This window comes from Neolamprologus multifasciatus, chromosome 15, assembly GCF_963576455.1.
Source record: "Neolamprologus multifasciatus chromosome 15, fNeoMul1.2, whole genome shotgun sequence".
Classification (NCBI taxonomy): Eukaryota; Metazoa; Chordata; class Actinopteri; order Cichliformes; family Cichlidae; genus Neolamprologus; species Neolamprologus multifasciatus.
This window is the reverse complement of record NC_140453.1, coordinates 16,761,950-16,785,191: the sequence shown is the minus strand read 5'-3', so window position 1 is coordinate 16,785,191 and position 23,242 is coordinate 16,761,950. Positions and strand designations below refer to the sequence as shown.

The window sequence follows — 23,242 nt, the reverse complement described above, 5'->3', positions numbered from 1 at the left end:
CATCCCTACAAATAGTACCAAAATTACCCCTCAGTACTGTTATCTAAGTAATGAAGAGCACCTTCATTATACTTCATTGTATCCCAATGTAGCAGCTGAAAACCAAATGACAGTTCTTAGACAGGGTAAACACATTCCAGCAGGTAGCTTCCTGTTATTCTGTCCTCGATACAAGCATTAGATCGATTAGGTAGTGTTTATCAACACGCAAACCTGCCACAACATTGCTGGCTTGAATTTTTAAAAAAGGGGGGGCATCGCTGAAAGCGCAGCCACTGTGTTGCCAGAGCAACGCATTCCCTTTCTCCTGTCCTTTTTCAACAGCACTGGGTCGGCCTCTCTATAATTCAATTCGCCGTGTCACCGCGAGGCTACGCAGTCTGATAAGCAGTGGCTGTCCGTATCGCGAGAGTACAGCTCAGAGGATTACAGGGAGGCGGTGACCTAATCGCCGTCGCGAGGCGGGGCGAACCGCTGCAACTTTGGATGAACTTCTGATTTGAACAAACCGAGAGGCGGTCGGCGGAGTGCTCGGACACCAAGCGATACAAAGGTGAAAAGCAGCGGAGGTTTTCTGCTACGAAGCTTTGACAGCCGGTTCACTTTACAGCAGTTCCGTGTCTCGGTCTGTGTGTGCGCCGCCGAATGACCAGCAAGAGCGTTATTTTTCCTGTCGAAAAGGTGGAAATTGATAAAGGTGAGTGCGTTCTCTTCTACGTTGGTGTGCGTATAGAAACTGGGGAATATTAGATCCATTAGTATTCGGTTAGCCGTATTGTAGCTGCTATTAGTGTGCTAAAAACCAGTGTGGATTAAGTATTTGGATAAATGCAGTATATTTTAGGTAGAGAAAACAAGGCTGAAAAGTTTAACTGGCGCTCAGGTAACGTTTACGTGGTACTGGTGTGGATTTTATTTCCCCTCCCAGCATGTATCTGATATTACCTGTATCATAACGAGCAGGCTTTCAGCCCCCATTCAGTTAACGGCGTCTTCTTTGACACATGCACGCAGACACCACAGTTAAAAATTCAGACAGCGATTCACCGTTGCTCTTAAAGACACAGGAAATCTTGCGAAAATGACGATCAGATAAAGGTAATGGTTGTTTGGTTAAGTCTCTGCGTGACTGCTGCATAATTGGGGATGGCTAGCTGCAGCCGCTCTAGTGGGTTTCCTGTGTATCCCAACCTATGCTGTCTGTCTTATCATCTTACATGTGGACGCTGCAGCTGGCGTAAAGACTTGTGGGGCCACTTTCATCAGAGAAATGTCTTCTATCTGGGGAAGCAGCTCTTGGTGCAAATGCATGATTTGCAGTGCATTAATGTCAGCGGGCATTGCTGCTGCCGATTTGAATGGTTTGCCTGGACATCTGCAGCATTTCACAGCTCTGTAATGTGTTGATTGGCATAGAGATCAGTCAGGGATGTGATGAGAGATGCAAAGTTTATTACTTATCCCCGGACTCACGTGTTGTTTCATGGTATTACTTGCATGTGATGTGTTATTTTCAGAGCGCAGTGCAAGCTTAGGAACTTGCTGGAAATCAAAAATGAAGTTATTTCCACCTAAGGCTCTGTCAACACCAGTCTCATTAATCAAAATGGCCGTCAGTGTAGTTTAGTCACATTTGAATAGTGATGTAGGAGTGCTTCATTTAAGATGCCTCAGAAGCTTGGCTCATCAAACGATTTAACCATGAAGTAAGCATTTTTCTTTTTCTTGTATAGGCCAGTTAAGCTTATTAAAGTTTGCTTGTCTTAAAGAGGTTAGTGCTTGCTTGTGTCTGAGATCTCTCTCTGTCACCATTGGGGGGGGGGGGGGGGGGGGGGTTATTGTTAATGGACCTCCTGTAGATGCTCTGTCTTCCTTTTTTTTTTTTTTTTTTTTTTTTTTACTGCCATCTCCACCTGTGGAGTCTGCCCCGAGGCTACCAGCGTTACCCCTTCGGGAGGAGGGGGTTAACGCACACACACAGAAACACTCTGCTTCCTTCACTGACAACTCCTTAATGGACACATCAAAGAAATGACATTTCTGTTCACTGGGTGACTGGGATGGGTCTAATTTTCAACTCGAACAACACAGCAGCACCGCTGGAGATGCTTTCCTTCCACGGCATCATTTCAGCTGCTTTGTCCTTCTTGCTTTGGCTGCTGCAGCATCTGCGTAAAAAAAAACAAAACAAAACCCAAACTCTGATATAGCGGTTGAACATCTCATGCTATCAGCCCTCCCTCGTCAGTGCCTGTGAATGCCAAGGCTGAGCTGATCTGGAAACTGTGTCGCATTTATAATATTAAGTAGACTATTGAAATTGAGTGTGTAGGTGGAGGCGCACATGTTCTGTCACACGTGTAGCTGCTGAATTAAAAAAAGATGAGGGGAGGAAAAAAAATTCAAGCACTGATGGTGGGCAGCTGAGAGATTATTTTAAGTGCTTTGGGATGTTGAAACATCTCTAGATGTTTTTAGATTAAGCAGCACGAGTTGAATGAATGAGACAGTTGTCATCACGCAGTCAAGATTGTGAGATGCATAAATTATTTTCAACTACTGTGGTTGACAGAGAAAGGCATCCCCAAAGACTTTAGTGCAGGCTTTGCTAGAAAGCCTAGGTCAGTGTGCATGAACCCTCTCCATCGCAAGCACACAGCAGGGGGTTTCTTTACTGCTTTCAAATAAAGAATTTCCCAGGACCTTGGTGTCTTCTTGTGAGCAAAATCCTGCATTTTAAATAAACACTTCAATTAGGATGTGGTGAAAAAGTCTCAAATGTGTAGTTTAGCCCCGTTTGGGACAGGAAAAGATTTGGAGGTGCTCAAGGAGAGAATCTGAGAAATGCAAAGTGAGGAATAGGAGGACATTTTAATCCCATAACTGGGATACTAGCGCTTTCCGTTTTGACGTGTAATGCATCACTGACAGTATCTGATAATGGGGTCTTACCTGTTTACGACATACCGCGCTAGCCTCACTATGCTCCCCTCCCTTCCACTGTTACTGCCTCATCCTCCCCTTCTGTCTCAGTTCTGTTGCTGCTCCTTTACTCCCCACCTCCCACGATTCCTTCCTCCTTTTGCCCATCACTGACAGTGCCTTTTCCTCTCGGCTTGCTTTCTTTCTGTTGTGGATGGCATGCCGGGGACTATGACACACTCTTCATTTCTGTCCACATCCCTCATATTTATCTCTGTCTATTACCACGTCACTCTTTCAGAGTGCCCATGTCGATCCTTTATGCATTAATCCTAATTCATGATGTATGCTGCTTCTTTTTCTTGAGCTTACCTTTTCATTTTTTGTGCTTTTGTCTGTCTGTTTTGGTGACTCTTTACATGCTGGAGATTGGAATGTGAGTTCACTCTGTTTAAGGTCTTGGGGTAGGCTGTCTCTTAAGAAATAACAGAGCAAGAAATACTCTGTAACAGTAAGTAGCTCATACTGTAGGGCAGACTGATTGAATAAAACTATTTGGCCTGGCAAAATGGTGTAATACAAAATACTGTGATTCTTACTGAGATGCTGTGCAGACTTTAATCACATTTTGAATTTAAGTCAGTAATACCAGGAATCTTAATTAGCATTGAAAAAAGGATTGATAACCGTATTGAGTACCTTGTTGATGGCCCGGACAATAAAGGAACTATTTGAACAGTGAGACGCAAATGTTTTCAGGTGGTGACTTTTTGCTAACAATTTGGCAGTTGCTTTTCTTTTCTTTCTTTCCTTTTTTAAAAATTTCCTCAGATGCTGCTCTGTGGTTGACAGAAATGTCTCACATTCTAGTCTTATTGATAATCTTATTGATTACATATCTTGAGTAACAGCCTATCAGTGCTCAGCACATATTAGTGTGTGCAACCTAGCTCTTGTGAGCTAGCTGAGCTATTTGAAGGCAAGGTTGTAGTTGCACTAAACATCATAACATTCTCTGCTGTAGTTGTAGGACAATGATTGTAATCTCATTGGTGACCAACATGCTCACTTCCCCTTTTATACAGATATGACCAAATAATGAACTCTAATTGGGAACAGAAGTAACATGTAAAGTGACACTAAGAATATACTCTATCAATGACCGCATTTTTCTAGCAGATGCTGATCTTGTGAAAAAATGAGCAAGAAGTCAAAGCCACTGGTAGAAATAGAGGAAATGGAGGAGTAGCTAAGACATCGCTAACGGCAAAAAGCAGGCAGCAACAGATGAACATCAAACTATTTTCAGACTGATTCACATCAGATGTGCATGTGTTTTGTACAGGCACCTGTTTTGGTAAATAATTTTTAAGTAGTCAACAGAAAGACAGTATCTCCAAATACTTAAGTGCAGGGTATGTTAGAAAGCCTGGGTCTGTAAGCTCTTGACACATTGAAGTGCAAGCCAGCATTTTGTTTTCACTCAACAAACAGCCCTTGCGGTGTTTTCTCTGATATGTGAAATTGCCTATCTCTTTTGATCCATGGTCCTTTGCAGAGGATAAATATGAAACCCCATGAAGGCTTTGTCAGGCCTTTTCAAAGCACCCAGAAAAGAAAAAAGGAGGTCACAAGAGGAAGCAGTTACTTTTAGCCATTCCACCTGAGGTGAGGGGATCCCTGTCCAGTTCTCCACTTTCCCGTCTGTCTGGTGAAACAACTTTTTAATTAGGGCTGTAAGTGGATTGTAGCAGATGAAAGCACTGTGGATTATAAAGGCTTCAGATTTTAGTTATGACAAATGAGAGAGGAAAAAAAATCTATAAGCATCAGGGAACAATGACTAGTCAGATTAATCAACATAGAAGTAAACACAACGTACTGTACAAAAGCCTTGAAAGCAAGAACAGCCTAGATATTATAGAATAAACGTATAATCCTTACAAACGATATAAGCCAGGATGGAGATTGAACGTGGAGTATCTTCATATGGATATTGTAATGCTAGAATATTAGGCAGGGATCATTTGTGCCCTTGCTCTCCTTATTATTTCATTGCAATTTGCAGAAATTAGCTTGGAATAAAAACATAAGATACTACTACATTGGCATCCCCCGGCCTACACACAGCAGGTTGGCTGAACATTTTAAGTTTACTTCTCGAATTATCCAAAAAAAGCCAGGTTAAATTCCCTTACAATCTAGTTTTGCAGTGTTAACAATTGAATTGATTGCAGTTCTGCTGTAGACTGAATAACTAGCCACCAATTTCACCCATATTCTGTTTTTTTCTGGCTGTCAGTGCTCTCTTCAGACTGATGCCGTAATCTGTAATTATACAGTGTTTTGAGATTGGTGTGAATAATTAAACACATATTCCATCTGGCTTTGGGCCTCTGCTCCTGGCCAGGCTTTTAATATTGGTCTGATGCTGCTCAGCTTTGAGTAAACACAAATATTGGTCAGTCTAAATCATGCTAGGAGAATCAATGTGTAAGTTGGTAGCTAACGAATGTACAGTTTCACTGTAATTATGGTCCACTGTTGTCAAATCCTTCAAATGAGTATTTGGCAAAGGTGAAAATGGAAAATCTTGATGCTTCAAAATTGGACTTCAGAAACCAATGGATTATGTTACAGTAGCTGCATCAGTCTTTTATACTTTTTGTGATGTACGCACATCTTCATTCTTTCTCAACTGCTTGTCCGGCTTAGGCTACGTTCACACTACAGGCGAAAGCGCATCAAATCCGATTTTTCTTTTTTACCCTATGCTACCTATATCCGATCATGGTATGACAGTGTGAACGGCACAAATCCGATATTTTCAAATCCGATCTGGGTCACTTACGTATGTGGTACTGAATCCGATACATATCCGATGTTTTAGAAAGCGACTGCTGTGTGAACGGTCAAGTCGCATTAAATCTGTCTTTTACGTCACTGACACAAGACAGACGCCAATTATCAGCGCCCGAGAAGACATCGCGAACGCTTCCTGGCCATCCAGTGTAGATGTCAGTGAAACTGTTGGGAAGACAACGTTGGAGAAACGTGAACATTTTATTTGTACTGTATAATCTGAAGATTCTGACAGAAATCTGCAACTATCCTTTGAAGCACCGCTCCTCTCTAAAACAGCAATAAGGATAATTATTAGGTTATTTACATTATTATGTAAATAACAAAATAACTTAAAGCAAAAATTGGGAAACGTAAAGTCTGAAGTCTTTATATTAAGAGCCATCACACAAACAATATTGTTTGCTCTGGGTATAAACAGAGCGCGTTGTGTGTGACGTCTTCTTTTGCGCATGCGGGTCGCTTTGAGGGTTCACACTAGAGCGCGTTTGCTGTCGCATTTCATTTGTAGTGTGAACAAGTAGACAAAAAAATCAGATTTGATCAAAAAATCAGAATTGAGCATTAAGACCTGCAGTGTGAACGTAGCCTTAGATGATGATAACTGAAAAACCCTACTTTTTCACATTTATGATGCTCTATCAAACTACTCTATTCAACATAATAATAGAATAATCATAAGAAGTCATTTACAAAGAGGGATTACTTTTTAAAGCTCCTTTGGTCAGTATTGAGATCATGTGCTTTTTACATGATTAGACACAGCCTTGAAAATGTCTATTTTTTTTTAATGTTTAAAAAGAGCTGTTTGGCTCTTTGGACCTGTTGACTGACATTAGTAAATGAGGTGGCATTTACTGATTTATGTGTTTTGCACTGGATACAGACCTGAAAGGTGTGATAACACAATGATTTATTTTTCTATTTACTTTTCTTTTCTTTTCTTTTCCTTTCCTTTCCTTTTTTTTTTTTTGGACATAATCATTGACACAGAATTTCACTATTAGTTCATGTCCTTTGTGACTGAATGACTTGGCTATTATCAACATTATACTAGTTGCTGTTGCAGAAGTGAGAGAACGACAACAGCACGTCAGCTAACTGGTAGAAAGCATTGACTGCAGGGGTGCACGTGTTCATTATCCTGGATTACAATGAGTTTGTGTCAAATTAATAATTCTTTCAGACTGTCCTCAACCCCTCCTCATTTCAACTCTATAATGAAATTGCAAGAGTGCCACTAAGTACAAAAACTGTTAGGGGATAAGACTAACATGTACTGGAGTGTTTCTGAAATTCCTACCAACTGCCTTGCCATCTGTTTCCAAGCAGACAAAGCTCTCAAATTTCTGTATTTCTGGATGGCTAAATGGATGCTGCTGGTGTTGGCTGCCTGAGTTGGTATTAGTGAAAGAAGTCATTTTGTGACCCAGTTGGATTTGTTAATTGCTGCCGCCTCTCTTGTGCCATTTTTGGGGGAAATTGTTGTGTGTGTTTGTGTCTGGAGGTGCAACTTGAAATTCATGCAAGCCATTTTTCCTGAAATTACCTTGTAATATCGGCACTCGTGATCATTTGAGTGTCAGCTTTGAACTGGATTGAATTTCTTACTCAAATTGGGGTTATTAGTACTGGGAGAGTTATTTGACAACTTAACCCATTCTGGTTGCTCAATCTTTTAAGGTTGCTGTTATCCCATATTTTTAATGTCATCGGCTGTATTTGACTTTAGTTTTTGGTTAGCATTTTCTGTATTGTTTTAGAGTTCTTTATATTTGCCAAGGGTGAATCATATAGAGTGTCCCTACAAAGATGATATTTAAACTGTTTAAATAACTTTTTGCGAGAAATAAATGGCATATCTAATATTATTTAAAGTCCGTCTTCCATTGGGTTCGCATTTTGCTCCTTCTCCCAGGAATCTCTTGTAATCTGCACAGCCCTGACATTATATTTGTCTACCCAGCCATCCATCCATCTTCTTCTGCTTATCGAATTCAGGGTCGTGGGGGAGCTGAAGCCAAAATACACAAATTTGCAAGACCAGTACAGGTACTGATTTTTGGTGATTTAAATATCCAACATCATTTCTATTTTTCAGGGTTTTTTTTTTACTTTAAAACGCTCAAAACAACCAATTTTCAGGAAATCTGTTCATGTGTAGTTAGTTATTTATTTATTTGCCTGATTCTGTTTGAATAAGTTGGTGGTTGTTTTTGGTGTTCCAAACACGTGTTTCCGACAGGGAAGTTACACTGCCTTCAGTTGGAGAGCCCATGCGACAAGTTGCCCGATTGCCTGTGGAACAGTCTAAAATCCACACACTACATACAGCTTAATCTTTAGTGCAATCTGGCAACCCACAACCTGAGCCAAGGAGTGTGTGAAGTAGGGGTGGGCGATATAAACGATATACGATAGAAACGCTATAAATTTGGCCAACGATAGAGATTTTGACTATACCGCTTTACCGCGATAGCACATGTTGATGATGTCATCAAGCTGCGCCTGTTTTGGTTGAAAGCATCACAGCGGCTACAACCATTATCATCTGCAAATTATGGCAGGCAACAGTCATAGCAAAGAGATGAAGCACTTTTGAAATATGGGGAAAGCCAAAAACTGCGCTTCCTCCACTTCCGTAACATTGATTCATTAATGTTGAATTCTCTCGCAGCTGCTCTATTCCCATGTTGTTGCAGTATATTAATAACTAACCTCGTATTGTGGATGAATAATCTCAGTTGTTCTCCTGGCTGAAGTTTGCTCCGTGTATAGCATCCTGCTATGCGATTGCATTTGTCCCTGACCACCAGAATCCCTCACGTTAACTTTTATCGAGTGGAAAAAAGTTGGCACACTCTCAATTTTTGAGAATAAATAAAATAAAAAGTGTGCCTTACAGTGTGGAAAATACGTTATACAGAAGAAAATAATATATCGCGATATATATCGTTACCGCACATGCTTCAAATTATACCGCGATATGGATTTTAGGCCATATCGCCCAGCCCTAGTGTGAAGTTAATATTTCTGCATAATGACAGTAAATGGTATGTGGTAATTGAAATGGCTCACTGTCTTTGCTGTTATTTGACCTTTTCAGCTTCACGTACTGCGAAGACTCGATAAACAGCGAGACTTTAAAAACTCGGGAAAAAGTGATTCAAGCCATGTTTGCGAGTCTTTGAATTTGTGTAACAAGCAGTTTGGACTTAAGTATAGTTGTAAAGGTATTAAATTGGTTTGAGTTCTCAGAATCAATAACACATGAAATTCTGTAAAAACACAAATGACACATCTTTTCTAACTGAAGATAACAAGTTGTGACTGTTTTCATCAAAATAATCCGAGATGCATATTATCATGAAAATGGTTGTAAGTTGTGGTCTGTCGATGGAAATGTAGAAATGTGTAAAATTACTCAAAATATCTGGTAGAACTTTTTCGAAATCTGTCCAGTAATATTCACTAATTAGCTCTGAGCTTAATCATTCATTTATCTGGAGCAGCGGTGCATGCGTCTGCACAGTTCTGCTGTTCAAATCTATGCCATACACTTTGCAATTCTGGCGGCCTGCCTAAGAGCTTTTCTGGCAGAAATCTTCTAAATTGTCTCCTTTTATAAAATTATTTAATCTCTTTAGTTCAAACTGTTATAGAGAGATGTTGAAGTTCATGTCAATAATCAGTTCCCTGTGTATTTTCAGTGGATGCAGAATATGTAGTGATTCATGCAGTGCTCACTGATTGGTTGGAAGGTTTGTTTTAACTGTTTGCATCCTGACAGTTTAACTGGACAAATTTCCTTTCCTGTTTAGCAAAAAATAAATAAATACATCTTAAAGTGTATTATATTTGGAAGAGGAAGTTCAGAGGTTTTAAATAACCTTAGCCACTTTGAAGCTGGTAGCCTGAGTCAGAGGGACAGCTGTAGGGGAAAGGAGAGAAGACCCTGGAGAAATATGACTAAAACCAAAAAGATGAAAATAGAAATAAAGAGTTGTAGAGAAATCTCAGGTAAAAAAGAGACAGTAAGGACTGTGTCGGTGACAGAGTGCACCTTTTGTTTTCTTTATTTTTGCATGTAGCTTTTGTATTTGCCTCTCAATAGCTTAATGATTGGGGATTCATTAATATGTTGGCTGAAATCCGCTTATATCTATCTTGTTTACTGCATCACTCTGTCAGCAATTTAGATGACATGAAGTGGCAGTAGTCAATGTTTATCTGTTCGTTGTCCTTAAATATTGGATTACTTTCATGTATTTGCTTGACTGGGTTGGTGCTCTTACAAAGATAAGGGGCTAAAGCTGTGATTTATTTATGTATATTTCATTTGTTTTTCCTGGTACAAAGTTGGAAATAAATAATAACAAACAGAAAGGAAGCTTAAAGAGTGGGAAAAGTATTGGAATTTCAAATTAATAGCATCTCTGTTAATACTGTCTCTCCATTTGACACATGGCTTTTAAATATGCTCTGTTTTTGAGATTGACAGTTATAATTTCTCATTTTAGATGTTTTATGTTAGATGTTGGTTAACAGTGGAAATGGGAGAACTTCTGAGGCTCAGGAGTGAGATGCTCTTTGAAAAAGGAATTGGGGTTTTTGTAGCAAATTACCCATTCATGTATTTTCAGGATGGCATTTCAAGCAAAACAAAGGTGTTTAAATTGACAACTGTCTGACGCTCACTTTGACCCCAAAATGCTCTTAATGACCATCGTGGCAGTCACACTAGCCTTACACAGCAATGTTTATTCTGGACCTCATTTTCGTTTATTTGAATGAGTTCTGCATAAGACTTCCTGGTGGCTTTAGTTACCTTTGGCTCAGCATGTTTCTACTGTTTCTGTGGTAGGATCCAATCTCACAGGGCCACACACATTTTACAACTCCAACAACTGGTAGCTGGTATTGCTTTCTTTTGTTTTTGTTGTTCAGTGGTGGTTGACAGACAGCTTGCACTTTAATGGCACCTTTCAGTTGTAGTAGTGGATTATATCCTATGAGGTGCTGGTGAAAATAAGGGAAAATGTATTTATTTTATCCCAAGAATTGTTACAGGCTTCAGTTGCTAGGTAAAATGTGTTTTCCAGTCAGTTGGTGAGTGATTGGTAGAGGTTGTTGGAGTTTTCTGGCCATCACTGAGTGGAATTGGTTGCAAAGAGGGTTCTGCACTACAAAACCACCTTGTGATTGCTTTGACTGCTATCAAAATACCATGGTCATGGAAGACCCTTGGGCTGGCCAAACACTCGTCAACTACTGGTCAAGCGATAGTGGAACTTGTAGTGTAATGCAGACTAGAAATTGAGACAGTTTGCCTTTAAAGTAAAACCACAACCAACACATTACAAAAGGCACTTGGCAAATGGACTCAATTCACACCTTGCGTCACACTCTTCAGTTTCATTGCTGCTTGGTGAGCTTGGTAACAGTTTGCTGAGTGCAAATGTCTTCCATGAAAACTATGGGTGATGTGCTAAAGACCAAGCCTTTCACAAAAACGTTTTCTGTGAATCTACATATACGGCTTTGTGACCAATTTCACCTAGCGACAGGCAGCAACCTCAGCAAACACTTGCCATGCAGAGAGACAGATGGTTGCCAGGTGGTTTTCGATCAGTCTTCTCACATCAAAAAGATTAGGGTTCAAATTAACTGACTGACTGGAGCTATGTGGAATTTTACATATTGTTCTTGTGGCTTTCTACATTCTCTTTGGATACTCTTGCTTCTTCTAATGGTGATTGTTAGGTTCGTTGGGGGATCAAGTTGGGGGATCAAGTTGGGGGATCAAGTTCAGGGCTCGCAAAATCGCTAGCCCCGGGACGTCGGGCTAGCGATTTTAAAATGTCAGCGCTAGCCTGACATTTTTCCAGTCAGGCTACCAAAATCTATCTCTGCCCTGCCCGTCGGGCTATCATAGGAAGGAAAAATGTATGTCAATGCTTTTGCATTCTTTCGGAAATGTAGCTGGGCATTGGCATGTCATTGGCATCGGTGAGCCACTGTCAATATGTGACATATTCAAATTGCGTTTGAATTTGTGATTGTTTTTTGCTTTCACTTTGCAATTGCGCGAACTGTGTGTAGAGAGCGACAGCACTGATTGGTGAGTGACGATAATTTGCGCACCAATTCCTCTGACATCGTCTTATCAATTGTTAGCTTACTATGCAAACATGACAAGTGAAATCTCCCGCAGCAAGCTTAAACATGTGAGAGGTTGATCGCGCAGAATCGCTGAGCGTTATGTGAGTGCGTGTGTAAAAGCAGCAGGATATATATTTTAGTTCTGCTGAGCCAAATAAGACAGGTCAGGGTGAAGAAGTGACAGCCAAAGAAAAGCTTACTACAAAATGGAAAAGTTATGACAAATCAGACTATAAGGCAAAAAGAAAGTGCAGCTTTATGGTTTCATGGACAAAAGAATTTCTGTGGCTGCAATATGACGAGCTAAATAACCAGGGCTGCACATAAGTGGTCCGCAGGTGCGCATTCGCTGTCAAAATAAAAAACGCGCACAAGATAAGAAGTTGCAACGCGTGTTTGCGTACATAAGATTTTCTGGAGGAGGACAGACATTTGTTTAGAACTCTTAAAGATGTCGAAGAAGCAAGCTCCTTTAAGCAATTACTTTGGTGTTCCTCCACCTCCAAAGAAATGTCAGAAGGAGTCCGAACCACAAAAGAAGCGCGTATTCTCAGAAAAGTGGTTGCAGGAGGTGAGCTGGCTTCAAACAAATGATGAACGCACAGAGATGTGGTGCGGAATGTGCCGTGAAAATCCCACTCTAGCGGACAAAAACAGTGCCTTTTTATATGGACGCAAACGCGCGTTGCAACTTCTTATCTGGTGCGCGTGTTTTATTTTGACAGCGAATGCGCACATGGGGACCACTTATGTGCACCCGTGTAAATAACATAATGTTCTGCCGGGTGTGTTGTTGGTTTTCCCTCGATTTCTGAGTCGACAAGCGCCTTTGTTACTGGGACCAGTCATTTTAAGAAAGGCCCCCATTAGAACCCATGAGAAATGCATTATTGCTCAGTCTGCAATATCTTTCCCAGAACAAACACCAATTGCAAATAACATACTAAAAATAAACCTGAAAACCAGTTTAAAACAGCGTACTATGTTGCAAAGAGTGAACTACCACTGGCAAAATTTAGCAGTCTTTGCAAACTTCAAAAAGCAAATGACCTAGCTCTTGGTTCCACTTCCCTCTTACCCGTGACTTCAGTGGAAATTTCAAATTCAGGATCGGACACAGACTGATTCATGTCCTACACAGTTCTTACAAGTTCATAGAAATTTCTGTTCAATTAGAACCAAGTATTTGAGTTGATTATTGTAATTTCTATACAATGTTGTAATTTGTGTTTCAACAATTTTTTGATTAATGTTTTGTTTCCTTTACAATATTATACTTTAATGTATAATATTGTAAAGGAAACAAAACAGGAAACAAAACATCAATCAAAAAATTGCTCTTTTTTTTATTCGGGCTACTTAAATTTATTTTGGGCTACCAAAAACTGAAGAGTCCCTGCCCGAAGGGCTACCAGGGATTTTAAAATTTTGAAATTTTGCAAGCCCTGAAGTTGGGGGATCAAGTTGGGGGATCAAGTTGGGGGATCAAGTTGGCCCTAGGTGTGAATGTAAGCATAAATGATTGCTCTTCTGCAGTATCCCTGTGATGGCTTGGCTCCAGCTCCCCTTGAGACCCTGTCTTGGCTAAATTGTTGATTGTAAAATGCTCAAAAAATGATTAGACTAATAGCACACTGCTGTTGGTGGGTTTCCAAAAATGATACATGATATTTAATATGACTGCAGCAAGCTGTCCAGAAGAATTCAAGAAGTGAAGCTAATGTGTTGTCACCCACATCCTCTGGGAACATTTGACCCATTCTCAAATGTTCCTGCATTTGTATCCAAGCATGAGACACGAGTACCCACTCGAGTTAATGTCTAAATTCCTAGGGCAAAACTTTGCAATGAGAGCGCGTTTAACTACATAGTGCACACAGTTAATTATTCCAAGTCCAAGCTGGCCAGAGAACCTGCTCTAGTTCTTCCATATCATTGAGAGAGTGCACAAGAAATTGAGCGTAGCATTCCTTCAGGCGGCTTGCAACCCCAAAACAAAAAAACCTGTGCTGATTTCAATACCAGCTCACATTAAGTTAATGTTTTTCTACACATTTAGTGGGCAAATAGCATACAGGCAGGGTGTTCTATTTAAGCTGTCCTCAGTTGCTACAAATCTGCAAGCTGCTTTGCTACCCACCTCCATCCAAGCTTTTCCTTGTCATGATGTTAATGATCTTGCGGCAGCTCTCTTCGCCATCAGCTGTCCATGGAAAGGTGACACATCAGAGCCATGACGCCCAAATATAAATCACTGCTAATGGCAGTTTTTATTTTTAGACTATAGTGGTCGTGACTTAACAAGACTATCCTTTTGTATAAATACTGTTTTTGTATGTTTTGGCAGCTTCACGGCTTCATTATAGTAGTAATTTGATCCTGAAAAATTCAAATGCGTTTTTATAGAGGAGCCTGAAGGTCTAATGTGCCATTTCCTGAACGCGCAACTGTAGGAAAGCCTCCAGTGACGACAGTCGCACAAGTAAGGGAAACAGGCATGGGATTAAAGGAAGACCTACATCCTAGTCATTATCCATTACTGCAGGATGGAGTTGCTTCTTTCATCCAAGGGAAACTGTCACTTCTTAAAGTTGGAAAGCTGTCATGTGCCTGGTTTAAGTTTTCTTTTTTGATCATCTGCAGTCTGTATTGCTTTTAGTGTGACATACTATAAGCTTGGAAGCAGCTGATTATTTTATGTGATAAAGGGGATATGAGCTTTTTTTCCCCCCTCTCTCCCTTCTTCTGTTTTAAAGTACGCATTGCTGAGCTGCCATAGTGTGAAGAGGCGTTTCAAAAAGAAAAATCTGGTATTAAAGTCAACAAGCTTTTGAGTTGTTTCCCAGCCTCGAAATTGATTCATTAAGTGCACTGTAATTGACAGTCTTTGTGATTTCTTTGTCAGTTTGATTTCTCTTCCTTGCTTGTAATTTTCCACTGAGCCACAACAATTCAAACAGATAATCTTTTGGCTATGTTGATGTTTATGGTAATGTGGACAAACAGGGGAGGAGGGCATGGTTGTAAGATACATGGAGCACGTATTTCAGGCAGAGATGGGATTTAGTGTTCAAGTTACTTTAACCTTAGAGTGGCTGAGTGGGGATGAATTTTAACATCATGGGCTTTTTCAAAAATTGCAGTTTGTTGTTATTTTTTCCCCATTATTAGACATGTAATTTTGCCAGTCATAAATTTCAGATATTTCAGTACTTTATAAATAATTTCTACAACAAAATGAAACGTCTGCAGAAAATTTTTATTTTAAATGGAAGCATGAAGGTGGAAAAGTTTATTTGAGTTTCTTGGTGATTATTGTATTAAAGTATTGATTCATCTATCTTTTGTTGTTGAAATGACACTGCTGTATTATATAGCACTGCGAAAAGTTTTGAGCCATCGCTCATTCCTTCATATTGTTCTAGGAAAATGGGAAGTGGGGTTAGCAAATTTATTGAAATGTGAAAACATACATGGAAATGGAATAATAAAAGTAACAACAATTTGTAAAATTCTAGCAAACTTAGCAGTCAGTATTTTGTATGAACAACTTAGCCTGAACTACTGAACAAGCTTTCTTGTAATTAAAGTAATCTTCAGCAATAGTTGTTACAGCTTCTTGAAGGACATTCCAAGGCTGCCTTTCATTACATGTTGTTCCACACGGCTTTAATAATGTTGAGTTCCTTAACTGATAGTCTTCCATTGTGTGTTTTTTCTACCCAGATATCCTTTTACTGCATTGGCAGTGTGTTTGGGATCATTGTCATGTTAAAAAATGAAGTTGTAGCCACTTGGATTCTTTCCAGATTATATTGCATGGTTGCTCAAAATTTGATCTGACTGATTCCTTCCAGTCCAATTCTTGTGAAAGACCAGAATCATCTCTCGGGTCCTGTGTCAGGTCTTTGTCCTATTTCTTAAAGACATAACTTTCAAATGCTGTTTATCTGCTGTAGATAGTCCTGATACTACTGTTCTTCTTTAAATCTTTGAAGGACACTCTATGTACCATGTACAGATATGTCAGGTTTTCACATAACAGTTCTTTGAGAATCACTTTCTTGGTGTAAAAATAGTTTTTGTGCCTGTCAAACTGGATTCTTTTCATAGATTGAATGAAAGAAAATGGAACAAGTGTTTTTTTTTTTTGTTTGTTTGTTTTTTTTGTGTAACAGGCTGCTAGTAACAAAAGATACAATCTTAAAAAAAGAGATAAAGATGCAGTCTAAAAGTGGTTCTGTGTTAAAGTGTTGTATAGACACAACACGGGTTCATTCCTTGAGATAGGTGCATATTTTTATTTATTTTTTATTGTAGAATGAGTCACAGGTCAATGTTCAGGAAAAACCTTTGAAAGACCTTCAGAATGCTTGGTGAGCTGTTGTTAAGACCACTTTAAAAATAGCAAGAAACTCTGCTTCTTTGGATGAAAAATATAAAGAAATGACTCAACCTTGTTATTTTGGCAACTTAAATAGTTTGGTTTATTAAGGGTTAAATGCAAGTCAAAACATGGCTGTCAGCTGCTGCTCATAAAACCCCCGACACTAACTCCCTGCATCTAAGAATATCAAAAATTGAAATGAATTGAGCTTTTAATTTATCCCAGCATGCACTGAAGCTTTGCCCAGTGCACATTAAAGGCTACAGCCTTCTTGGTTAGAACAAGCAATAAAGGGATAGATGGATGCTTCTTGCCTGAGTTTAGGCACGACCGAGGATAAAGCTTTTCTGCCATTTAGTCGATCATTGGCGGTATTATGGTCTGTTTCTCTGAATTCTACGTTGAAGAATTCTCCAACAAAAAGAGCTGTATTTGCTAAAGGGTCATGGAAAAAGAATTTCAGTGCATGTGGTGGCATCTTTATCTTAGGAAGAAATGTTAAATGAAGCTCCAACAATCAGTCCTTGTGATGAGGAGGACAGATCCACATAATGAAAGACATCTTGCTTGGGTTTGTTGGTTCCAAGGAGGTCCTAGGTAGTGCCAGGGATGGTAAACACATAAATCCATCTGGATTTACTGAAATCAGCAGTAGCAGCTTTTGGCTGAACCCTGCTCGGTCTTCCTGCTTGTCAGATGTGCATAGAAAGCCACAGATGATGCTGATAGGTATGAATTCCTCAGTTGTTGCTGGTAACTGAGTAGGGTGCTTATTTTATCCAGATAAATTTCAGGCTTCTGGTTTATTTTCATTTCATTACTCTGGTTATTTTTGAATCTTTTATTTAGTCTATACAGTACTAAAACACTGCCTTTCCAGTTTACAAGGGCGGCTTTCTTATTCTTTTGCAAAGGGCTCAACATTCAAAAAAGCAGCAAATCAAGTTGTTTTGACTGTTTGCTAGTCTGTCTCTACTTGTTTTCGCCTTAATTATCATGTGCTCCACTAGTGGACATAAACAATGATGTGACAAGTAGACCTGCAGATAGTTTTCTTCTAATCTGGAAAAATGGGTCACAGTGCCCAATCTCACATCATCTGGCTTGCAGGTGGTGACTGCAGAAACCAAAACAGGAAAGTGGCCTGTCATGATCTGTATTGCTCAGTGCAACCGTTCTGTTCACTGAGCTCATCGAAGAATGGGAGTGTTTTGGCTTTTGAGGTGACAGCCTTGCAAACACAAGTAGAGTTTCCATTCTTGAGTTTATTGGATTTATTTTGATGACTTTGAGGAGGAAAAAAAAAGTTTGGTTAAATGAGAGGAAAAAAAAAATCCCCCAACCTTCCAAAAACTAGCTTCATCCCATTTGTGTTTCAGCTGAGCCAACGGTCTGCAGTGGCATGCAGAGGTATGTGTGTGAATGCTTGGTGTACACAATAGGGATGACCTCATCGTTTTCAACCCTATGTAAGCCCAACATGCCGAATAACAATGAAATTTGGACGTCCCACTACTAAACCTTTTATTGTGTGTGTGTGTGTGTGTCCTCTTGCTAAGGTGTGTATTTACCTTTTAGTTTACAAAGGTTCTTAAAATATTTACACAGGGCTGAACTGGTTAATGATTATTTGGACAAGTGGGATTTGAAGTGTTGTGCTACACACACTGGCCCATGTTGCTGTAGAGAAACCAGCTGCTATGGGCTTTGTTCCTGCTGTCAGTTAGTGAATGCAGTCCTAACCGCGGTGACCCTCAGTAGGTTTGCATGTGAACTTTGGCCCAGATTGTGAGTTTTTGAAAATATTAGCATAAATTAGATCTTCCTTTCATTCACAAACTGGGTGAAGATTACCTGCGATATATCATTGTGTTGGGATTTGTGAACATTTTTATTGACATAGAGAATGCTGAAATTGGTTATTGTAATTCATTGATCAATATGGCACTTGCCTCTTTTAGCAAGTTGTTTGGTATGTGTAGCAGCAGGAAATTGTGTAATGGAACGGCAAAATAAGTGCAGTCCAAGGTGATCTGGCATGCCCTATAGTTGGAGAAACTCTCTTCTATAACATAATATTTAAAAAAAAGTAAATTTTTATTAGTTAATTAAACTGTTAATTAAACACTCAAATGCGCAATGAGCTTGTTTTTTCAGACCAAAGATTACATCTGAATTACAGATGTTTCTTTGGTCTGATAATTTGTGATAAGAATTTTTGTGACGAACCAATACATGAAACAAGAGAACCTAACATACGCTTTCTGTCATTCCCAGAAAATACTTGATGCAGGTGATGGTAACCTTGTTTGCCACAAAGCTTCCATATCAAACTACACTTTTCTCCTGCTACCCTATTACCTTACATCTCTCCCTGCCAACATAAATGGATGCTGCCTTATTACCCAGTCACTCAAATAGAGAGGGCTATTCTGCTTTAGATGGTCTTTGGTGGTGATTTACCACTAAGCGCTTTGATCCATTGGAGTAGTAGTATTCTGACAACTTCTAGTTGGTGCCTCTGCTGGGTCTCACAAGCTGAAGAGAGGAAAGCTCGATCAGTGGTTTGTGCCTGTGAAAGCTCAGGTTTTTCATTAACTAGCAAATAGTTGGACAGTTGATTGCCCCAGTGGCACTTTCTAATGACAGAGGGCCAGTTTAGCGGAAAATCTAATTCAGTGAGAACCCACAGGGTTGTTTTTTTTAAATGAAATTACTACCTTTAAAATCCCTTAGACTTGGGATGGGGTGAGTGGAGGGTTGTCTGTGCTTGAAGAGAGGCTTAAATGAATGGACCCTTGAGGCTGCTTCCCTAATGTTCATCACAGATGTAGTGTTTGGAAAGAAGTGTCCCTTTTCTGTCTTTGTTAAGCAGGACTGAGTTAGTGAAAATTAAGTTGAATGTAGTAACTAACCTGTGGGGATCCACTACTGTTCTGTGGTTTAAAGTTTATGCTTGTGTATGGGATTATGATGAGTAGTCAGGTGTGCAGATATGAGCTCTACAAGATATAATGTGCTATCAGATGACTTGAATAGCATGATTGTAGTTGGACTTCAGTCTCTACAGTCGGAGATTAGAAAAGTATCTGGAGGGTTCGAGCTCAAAGCACCCGTAGTTCTTATTGCTTCCTGATATGAGATTCAGTAAGCTAATGTTGCCAGGCAACGGGTGCACTTCCACTTTTGGCAAGTACTGCTTAGTAACAAAAATTGTTTCCAAGAAGTAAAGGCAGAATCAGTGCTGGAATCAGTGATGGAGACGACACTGGAATCTCATCTGACCTATTACAGGCAATTAAAGCAGTGCCACAAGCTAGTCATCTGTAAGAGTGTTAAACTACAGCTGAAGGGAGTGTCTGTCCCACACAATCAACCTTATGTTTCATTCTGTTTAATGAGTATAAAAAGACCAAATTGTTGGAAATGACATTAAACAATCTGTTTTCATAGAGCAGTAGCCCCAATTTGTTCATGCATATTTAGTTTTACAGTGTTCTAATACAAATGATTAGGGTAAGATTTGCACACATTTGTAAATGACACTTTACTAATCTTATTAGTTTAATAGTTTTGTTGTATTTTTTTTTTTAAAGATTTTACACATAAATGTGTAAATGAGTCCTTATCTGTCTAAAAATGATTTCTATTTAAAAAGCAATCTGAACGTCAGTTAAAGCTCATAAGGTTTTTTTTTAAATTGTTGATTTTGTATATGACCTTTTATCACTCCATAAATCACAAAATACTGAATCCCTTATTCGGACACAGTCCATTTTGAAAATGGAATTAAAACCGGAGATTTTCATAAGAAAAACTAAAAACAGTGTAGACAGACCCATTATACAGACACAAAGCATATGCAACAGTGAAATAAAACCTTATAGAATAAAAATGAATAAATATAACCTTTTAAAATGTTACAGTGAAATAAGAGAATATTTTGTGGCTTACTGTATTTGTGGGGACCAAAGGATTTTTGTCTGCAGTCAGTGTGACTCAGAGATACAGCTAATGCTAAAATATCCTATGACATTATAACGACTATGTTTAAATTAGCAAGGATCTAGAGGTAACAAGGGGATTTTTGAAGTGGAGTCTTATCTATAATTTGCATGCTTTCCAGCTCCTTTCTAAGGAGGACCATCTAACTTTTACTTATAAGGCCTCACTCACACAGGCCAAGAGACAGGTTAGCAATGGATTCTGAGGTCGCCAACAGTTTGCATGGAAGATGCTTGCTTGTCTGCAAATGCTTGTTGTTCCAGTCAGCGCCTGGAATGTCCTGGGGTGAAAAGACGGAATAGTCTTTAGGTCTGTGTGACTGGGGCCTAACATGATTTTGGAAAGTATCACGTGTTGTGAAACACAGTGCACTGAGAGAAAAAAGATTCAAGAGGCTTCAGTGGGGAGGTGGAAGCATGCATATAAACAATATCTCCATAATCAATTCCAGTTAGAGTCACAGAATGCACAATGAGTTTACCACAAGGAAAAATTATTTGTTTCTGTACCAAAATCAAACTTTTGCCTCCAGTTTACTGTCACTCATGAGAAAATGTCTATTTTCCCCATGTTTTTTTTCAGGGAGGAGGGGGAGGGAATAAAATGTTCTGCAAATCACACTCTGAATAATACATGAACAAAGCCGTCTGTTGAAACCTTTGGAATACAAGATGAGAATAAACCTGGAAAAGTTGGTGCATAAACAGAAGTGGACATTCCTGGCTCAATGAATGAGGCAGAGTTTTTATTGGAATATACAATTAACAGTCCCCCCCACCCAAATAGATATCACTATATTTGTAGGGACCAACAGTCATTGGGAACACAATGCCTGTCGCCATGAGTTTGAAGTCATTTTTGAGGGTCAAAATGTGGTTTTAGTGTCAGGGCTACGATTAGGTTATGATTAGGTTTAGGCTGAGGGTTCGGATCAGGCATTCATTTTTGATGGTTAGGGTTACGATAAGCGGCTATGGAAAGCATTATGTCAATTAGATGTCCTCACTAAGATATGATAGTGTGTGTGCGTGTGTGTGTATTTTGGTTCAAATATGCAAATGAGACATTGGCTACTTCAAGTATCTTATTCTGCATAAACATCCTGTAGACAGGTTGTTGTAAAGCACTTACAGGTGTAGTTTTGGTCATTTTCTTTCTGCTGGTCTGAAATAAGACAAGAAATGGAACAAAATATAACCCAAAATCTAAAAATTGACCAATGCATAAAATAAACGTTTTCTTTGCTTGTTTTGGCCACTTTAAATATTTTCCTCCTCAAATATCCCCCATGAGCCGTGCTTGTACTGGAACACTCTCGTTTCACAATGCACCTATTCCTACAAATAGCCAACGGTGCACTAGAGGGAGGTGGAGTAGGAGGAGAGGGGTCTTGTGGTGTGAACAAGGCCTGGCGGGGGTGGCGCTGGGTTACATAATATCAGACGAACCCAGCTGTGCTGTGTTGTTTCGCCCATGGGTGAAGTTGTGCCAGCCCAGCTGACTGATGTGTCCACCTGCGCTCATCAGAGCGGGGTTCAGGATTAAGGTGCAGGTCAATGATCAGATTGATGTTGAACAGACTGATTGCGTGTAGTCAGCAGATCTCCTCAGCAATATTAAATGGGTGAAACACAGAGCCACGGTACCAACATCTCCTTCGGCACAGTGTTGCCATGGCAGCACAGTTGTTGTGTTGTCAGAAACCTTGGAGTGTAATGATAATGCAAGGCTCTAACAACGGTAATTAGCAGCTTTATTTTCCCCCCTTTCTTTCTTCCGCATCTAGTGCCTTCTTATCCCTACAGCCACTCTTCAGTGGAGCAATGCACCAAGAAAGACGCATGCTTTTATCATGTTCTGTTAAAAAAAGGACAGTTTACACCAGTTGGTTCTCATGCACAGACCATTTTCTACCCTCAAGTTCGCAATGTGTTACTCAGTGATTGCGGGCAGTTTTGTGAAGACCCTGTTCCTGTTAATGTCCCCAGCTGACTGGTGTGTTTCTTTTTGGCTTTTGTAAGTATCATAAGTGTTGATTAAAGACTGAATAATTTACTACAGGGGTCTTCCAGGAAGGCCCATGTGACCCTGCAAGCTGTATTTAAAAAGCTCATCATCTCGCCCTCTGAGACCTCTGTAATTAAAGAGAGAGGCGTCTGTGTTTTAGCTTAAAGTCTTTGATATACAATATTAGTTCTTGACATGCAGACAGCCAGCGTTTTCTTGTGTGTGCCATTTTATAGAAATGTGTTTTCAACAACAACTGATTGAAATCCACATTTTTATCAACATATTCTGGAGTTAAGTTGTAAAATGGTTTTAGTCACATTCAGCGGAGTTCTCTTGATCTTAACCATATTTAAATACTTTAATTGGACAGTGGTAGGGATCAGGAACCCCCTGGATTTGTTGTGCCTCTCACACTGTAGGAGTAAATGGAAAAACAGTTGATCAGTCGCAATGGCTGGTTGTCTCACGAGCTGGAAAAATGTATTTACCACAGCACTCATGGTGCTTTGTTGAGCTATTAGTGCTCTGAAAGTTCACCAAAATTTCATTAAAAATCCTCCAAAAGATGCCACATATAATTAAACAATTTAAAGATGAATTTGTGGGCTTGCGTCATTAGATATTGGGCACCTTATACCGCTGAGGAAATAACGTATATTAAGTCTGGTGCTATTTTAAAACTTTTTTTTCTTCTTCAGGTTTTAGATAGTACATAGATTATTAAACAGCTGTCGTTTGTGTCTAAAAACCCCCCAATGCTTCGGTGTGAGGGTTGGTTGGAGAGAGGATTGGAGAACTAATGCTGTATTTGAATTTTCTTTCTTTCTTTCTTTCTTTCTTTCTTTCATTCTTTCATTCTTTCATTCTTTCATTCTTTCATTCATCCATCCATCC

At 39.5% G+C, this 23,242-nt stretch overlaps 1 protein-coding gene across 5 annotated transcripts in view; it reads left to right on the top strand.

Annotated features, from left to right (window-relative positions):
• The first annotated feature begins 358 nt into the window (after nt 1-358).
• Nucleotides 359-23,242, top strand: part of sipa1l1 (signal-induced proliferation-associated 1 like 1) — a 92,978-nt gene continuing 70,094 nt past the window's right edge. For 3 of the 5 annotated variants that reach the window (XM_085132551.1, XM_085132552.1, XM_085132548.1), the window contains exon 1: nt 359-697. The gene's annotated coding sequence lies outside the window, so the exon portion shown is untranslated. Of the gene's footprint in view, nt 1,099-1,875; nt 7,837-23,242 lie in introns of those variants that run through there. The other 2 variants (XM_085132550.1, XM_085132549.1) reach the window with 2 other exon arrangements.